This window comes from Heterocephalus glaber, unplaced genomic scaffold (assembly GCF_053883595.1).
Source record: "Heterocephalus glaber isolate CG9 unplaced genomic scaffold, H.glaber_assembly_v1.0 deba00001608, whole genome shotgun sequence".
Taxonomy (NCBI): domain Eukaryota; kingdom Metazoa; phylum Chordata; class Mammalia; order Rodentia; family Bathyergidae; genus Heterocephalus; species Heterocephalus glaber.
In genome coordinates this window covers 28,932,368-28,938,635 of record NW_028258379.1, presented here as the reverse complement: position 1 = coordinate 28,938,635, position 6,268 = coordinate 28,932,368, and positions in this window count along the sequence as shown.

The following is a 6,268-nucleotide window of genomic DNA, read 5'->3' as shown; positions in this document are numbered from 1 at the left end:
AGGATCGAACTCAGGACCTTGCACTTGTGAGGCAGGCGGCAGAACCACTGAGCTAAATCCCTGGCCCTACATCCTTTCTTAAAGGAGTTCCAAGTGAGCCTATTAGTCCCTTAGGTTGTAGATGATTAAAGCAAAAGACCAACTCAAATTCACTTAAGCAGGAAAGAGAATATATTTTCTCCCATAACTGAGAAGACTAGAGAAAGAGTTGCAGGAATAGCTGGACCTAAGGTTTCAAACTACTGCTTGTCCTTGGGCCTCTGCATCTCTCAGCATCAGCCTTGCGCAGGAGTCCAGAGAAGACGGCCTTGAGAAATTTCAAGCTTACCGTTTTTTTATAGCGCATGTCCCACCAGAAGACAGTAGCGTCTCTTCCCCTCGCCCCCCATGCGTATTTAACTATGGAAACTCAGAATGATCCTGTCATGGTCACAGGCTCACCCCCAAACCAGCTGCTGCAGACCCCAGAAGGAAGGAGATGGGCACAAACCTGGACATCCGAAGTGGCTCTGTCCTTCAGGAAGTTACCAGCTCTAAGAAGCCATATGGACGGAGCACATGGGGGAAAAAAACCACGAAGACTCAATCAGCTCGGAAGAAGGAAGATTCCTCTCAACTGGGCCAGTTAGGAAAAGCTTCCCAGCAGAAGTGGAATTTGAGCTCAGGCATTGAAAGACTTAGTTTAAAAATAGATAAACAAGTCAGTTGTCTACTTTCATTCCTGACCATTATTGAAGCCTCAGGCAAGCTCAACTGTCCAGTGGGATGAAAAGCATCATGTTGTTTCTGTCCCTTTGCCACAGGGCAGGAAAGAAGTGTTTCACCTTGTGCCTTGTGTCCTTCCAGAGACTGACAGAACAGGGGAGAAGATGGGCACCAGGATGAAAGGCTCCAGCGCCACCTCTCCCACGCAAAGCCGGAAGGAAGCCCCACACTTCTCCTCCACCTGCAGAAGGACTGCTAAGTAAAACTGGCAGTTCCCTAATCAGTCCAGAAAGCCTTGTTATATAAATAAATGATGCAGATAGGAAGTGACTTACCTCAGGAAATGTGCACTATTCTTTTTTGTTTTTCATGTTTCTAGAATGGCTTCTTTCAGGTTTGGGGTAGAATTGCTTGTAGTTTTAATATACATTTATTAATTCTGAAACTGTGCCGTGTTAGGGTTTTAGGAATACATTTTTAGGAAGATTCAAGTAGTTTAATAATTTGCCTACCAGTCAGGCTCCTGGAGGCTGTGGCTTCTGCACTACTGAGTGCCAAGCTCAGTCCTTTTGTATGTAAATGTTCCCTTGGCCAAGCAGGGGGCATTGCAATGGGCTTAATTAAGAGAATGGTAGCTGGCTTGAGCTTGCAGGCTGTGGAGGTAACAGTGGTGACCATGTTCCTGCTGCTGCTGATGATGAGGAGGAGGAGGAGGAGGAGGATGATGACAATGATGACTATGATGGTGACAGAAACTACTGATTTTGCAGGTGTCACAGCTAGGTTATAAACCCCGCCCTCCCTTCTTCTAAGACGGTCGTGATACTCTCCTAAAGAATCTAGGTTGTTTGATAGCTACAAGAGCATTCAGGGTTTATTATTTCCTACTTTGACAATGAAACAATTTCTTTTTTCATTGGTATGTTTGTGGCACATTATAATTATATTCAATCTCCTTTCCCCATTCTCCCTCGTGCCCCTTGCCCTGGTCCCTTCTCCATCTCCAAAACGTCTGCCTCACTGTTTCCTACCACCTCTCTTCAAGTTTACTCTTTCATTTATTTATATTTTGGGTTTTTCATGTAAGAGAAACCATGTAGTATTTAATCTTCTGTGTCTGACTTATTTCACTTAACGTTATGGTCTCAAGATCCATCCATTTCCCTACAAATGTCTTGAATTCATTCTCCTTTGTGGTAGAATAATATTCCTTATGAGGAAATAATTTCTTTGGGACCAGAGCTATTTTCATCTGCACCTTCACAGGGAGTGGGAGATGTTCCCATGTTGACTTTAAAGAGTCCCTCTGAACTATTTTGTCCTGAGTTAGAGAAAACTAGAAGCAACTCAGCAGCCCAGCATCTGTCATCTGTTTCTCTATGGGTCGTGGGATATAATGCTCCTGTAAGGACCACAGTGAATCATATAGGGGAATCCCGACTGCAGGTGGGTAGAGGCTCACAACCCATTTAAATGGATTGATTTGACTGATGGAATAGATCATTCTAATTCCCTATTTCAATTCCTATCCAGTGACATGGAGGACTTGTGATTTGCAGTGTCTCTTTCAGCTCCATTGACACTGGACTTGGCACCATGGCTTGGCCAATGAGATGTGAGCGGAAGAGACTACGTGCAGGTGGAAGCAGTGGCTATGGGAGGCTCACTCTTATTCTTGCTCATTTGTTCCCCTCCATCTACCACAGGGACAGCCTGTTTCTTTTTCTTTCTTTTCTTTTTTTTGGTACTGGGGATCAAACTCGGGTCCTTGCGCTTGCAAGGCAGGCGGAGAAACCACTGAGATAAATCCCTGGCCCATGTTTCTTTAGGTGTTCAACCTCAGTTCTCACATGCAACATGAGTGAGAAATACACAGTTGTTATTGTAAGCCACTGAGATGTTAGGGTTATTTGTTGCAATGGCATAACCTAGCAAAAACTGACTGATAACAAATGGTCACTAATTGTCCTGAACACTTCAGTGAAAAATGGTCCGACTCTATGTACCTGTGGATCTAGGCTGAGCTTGTGACAAATCTACCCAAGAAAAAGTTGCCCTAAATGTAAGAAAACTAATGATCTGTAGTCACATTAAACCACTAGTAAAAAGAAGCCAATTTTGCATATGAAATTTGCAAATAAAAATTTGCAATTTTTTTTGCAATTTGCAATAAAAATCATAGTATGGAAAAGCATGTACTAGAAACAGGCATTGTTAAGACAATGTTAATGGGGGTCTAAATTATAAAATGTTGTTGAAGATGAACTCAGAAATGTTGCTAACAATGACAATAGATGGCATTTAATATGACAGGTACCACTATTTTAAGTTTTACTAACTTGGATTAAATTAATAATATTGGCTTACAAGTACTTTCTCACTGAATCCTCAAAACAATCTTGTGGGAGAAATAATATTTTAAAGTTTTTAAGATGCCCACATCTAGAAATTTATCCTAAGGGAATAATTAAATTTGGATATAAAGTTGTACATAATAATGTTCACAGAAGCATGATTCATAATTATTAAAGAAACAAAATAAAAGTCTGGAAAATGGAGAACTTTTCAGTAAACTGAGCCATTTAAAAGCAATATGTAAATGTATGAGGAACAGGAAAAGACTTCTATTTATGTTAAGTGAAAAAAAGCAGCTTATTATGGTGAAGACCTGCATTGTCCAATACTGTAGCCACTGGCCACATGAGAACTTGGGATGTAGCTAGTCCAAACCAAGATGTGCGAAAAGTGAAGTCTTTGTAAATAGGGAAGGGTGGAGGGGTGAGGGAGGAAAAAATAAGAACCAAGATACATCATGTAAAGGTACAAGTTCCCAATGAGAAATGTAAGTGTACTGTATACCTAAAATGTACCAATAAAAGAATTTAAAAAAAATTTTTTAAAAGGTGTAGCTCCTCAAGAAAAGCAAAATTTCATACATAGTTCACATTTATTTTAGACTTGGTGCTCACATAGTTTCTCTTCCCACTATTCAACTGCCTGGTAAGGCAAACACAGCCATAGACAGTAGGTAATTGAATGGATGTCACTATGTTGCAATAAAATTTTATTTATAAAAACAGGGAGCCAACATGGGAGTGGTGTGATTTGCTAAACCCTGGTCTGGACCAGAGTTCCCCTTTGGCATTTGGGGGTAGGTAATTTGTTGTGAGGGCTATCCTTCATACATAGAATGCTTAGGAGTGTCCCCTGTCTCTACCACGAGGTGCCAGTAGCACCACCTGCCCCAGTTTTGACAACCCAGAATGCATGTGGACATTGCCACGTGTCCTCTGGGGGGGACAGAATCACTCTGATTGTGAACCACTAGCTGATATGGTTTTATTTCTATGAAAACAAAAAGCAGTTGTGGGAGGAGGTGTTCAGAAAGTTACACGCCACATTGGAGGGATTACATGTTTGTTTGTTCCCATTATTTACTTTCCTGTATTTTCTAAATTAACCACATTACTTATTTAATATGTAAAAAAGAACAATTGTGTAGAAAAGAAAGCAAAACAGACAAAGATGAGATGAGATGGCAGAAAGAAATCCATGTGTAGGGAGGAAGAACAGGTTGGGGAGAATGCCACTCACTCCCACAGGGCCAGTTCTGTAGTTGCTTAGCCCCCAAGGTGCTGCTCCATGATGTAATGTCACAGAGTCAGCTGTAGAGTGGGCGGCTAAACTGACCCTGAGTTGATAGGTCTGGAAAATCTATATGCAGGTATTTGCCTACTGCACCAAGAGTATTTAACAAAATGGCCTACCAACATGATGGTTTATGCCTCTTATCCCAGCACTCTGGTTGGCTGAGGGAGAAGGATTCAAGTTGAACCCCAGCTTGGGTAATTTAGCAAGACCTTGACTCAAAATAAAAAATAAATAAGGGCTGGAGATATAGCTTGATGAAAAGGCCCTAGGTTCAATCCTTGATACCACCAAAACAAAAACAAAAACAAACAGTGTGAATTTATCCATGGTTAAAATAATTAAAGTGGTATAATAATAGCTAGTAGCATTTGTAATTTATGATAATGATGATGATGACAGGTAACATCATAGGATGGGTCTCATTTAATCCTCTGTAATCTTCCATAAACTCTGAGAGGCAGGTACCATCTCAGGACAGGTCTACAAATGTGGAAGGCAAGGGTCAGGGACAATAAGTCAGGTGTGAAAGTCACCCAGCAAGCAAGAGAGAGAACCAAGACTGCTGTCCACACTCTGAGCTGGGAGGTCACCATAAGGCTGGTGATCTAAACTATGAGGGTGTTCATTGTCCTATGGGATTCATGTTTTCATGTTCTGATTAAAAGTAGCTCCTAAAATATTGGTTCTTTAAAAATTAGTCTTTGTGAGGGGGAAGAGAAGATTTTTGCTTGCCTTTATCATTGTTGGGATAATAATACCATACCAGGTCCTGATGTAGTTTGAACAACTTTGTGGGAAGGTCCAGGCAGAAAGCCATCACAAAGCCCTGTGTCCTGGTGTTGGGATCCAGTTTGTGAGTAGGAGAGAGAGAGAGAGAGAGAGAGAGAGAGAGAGAGAGAGAGAGAGAGAGAGAGAGAGAGAGAGAGAGAGGGAGGGAGGGAGGGAGGGGGAGGGGGAGAGGGAGGGAGGGAGGGAGAGAGAGAGAGAGAGAGAGAGAGAGAGAGAGAGAGAGGGAGACAGACCTTGAGGCGGACCCCATTCTTAATGAACACTGAGTTCCTGATGACTGCAAAATGACCAGGGTAGCCTCAGGTCTGCTCACGTCCAGTCTTGGCTTGAATCACACAGATACATTTCTATCTTGTTTAATGTGTTATTATTTTGGCTTTTCTGTCATTCCAAATGAAGCTGCACTTAAATTTAACTCACTTGGCAAGGAATGGCATTACTAAGGCTGGCCTCAGGAAGCTGGCTTCCCCTCCCAACCTCCTCTTTATGTCACAGATTCTCATAAACTAGTTCTAGAGGTTTCAGCTGCTCTGCCCCTGAAGAAAGTCCAGTTTCCGATGGGAGGTGATAATCCCTCCAATTTACCAATCACGGTGATCTGGTGTGCCTTTATTCCGGAGATTCCCTTCACTTTTCCAGTGGGCTGTTTTCATCAGGGAGCCTGACACAGGCACTCTCTCTGTTGTTCACTTCTGGAGCTCAAGACAATGGCTTTTGTCCCCCTGTGCCTCTACAGTGTGTAACCAAGTAGCTGCACAGCCAAAAGACCAGAGGCCCGGGGGGGTGGGGGGAGTATTGTTGGAGGCGCCCACGCGGCCAAGCGGTCAGCTGGTGGACCTGGGGCGGGGGGGCGGGGGGGCGGGGGGGGTGGTTCTCCTCACCCTGTCCTGGTGGCTGGTGGCAAACTGGTGGAGCAAGCCAGAGCAAGCAGGTCCTGGTCAGACTGCAACCGCTTGGCCCCACTCCGCCCCGCTGGCTCTGTTTGGCCCAGCCGTCAGCTGGTGGGCCTGCCCGGGGAGGTCCTCTTCACCCTGTCCTGGTGGCTGGTGAGGCACAATCAACCAAGGTAACACAAGATTCACCTGGGAGTCACGCGGAAGACACCGAATCACCCCACTGCAGA